Genomic DNA, 341 nt, shown 5'->3' with positions numbered 1-341 from the left:
CCTCATCCGGGCCCGCCGGCCCTGCAGTGCATGCTGGGGGTTGTAGTTGAGTGAGGGAGCTCGGCTGATGGGTCACACTGTGTAGGGGCGTGGAAGGCCAGCCCTGTTGCGCAGTGACTGGAAAGCACAGGAACCTCTACTTCATCCTCGCTGTCACCGCAGTTCCTTCTGTCCCCTGACTTCGACTAAATGTTCATTCTTGGCCCTAGATTGTTAGGTGAGCAGAATCATGCCTGCCCTCGGATGGTAAAACACTAATATTGGGGAGATTAAGTGGCCAGGGTCACATGCTTTCAGAAGAGGAAACTGGGCTGTGTGATCCCAAAATACAGTCACAGCTT

The sequence above is a fragment of the Peromyscus californicus genome, unplaced genomic scaffold, assembly GCF_007827085.1.
Source record: "Peromyscus californicus insignis strain IS unplaced genomic scaffold, ASM782708v3 Scaffold_15__1_contigs__length_86483966, whole genome shotgun sequence".
Classification (NCBI taxonomy): Eukaryota; Metazoa; Chordata; class Mammalia; order Rodentia; family Cricetidae; genus Peromyscus; species Peromyscus californicus.
Note: the sequence above shows the minus strand (reverse complement) of the source record.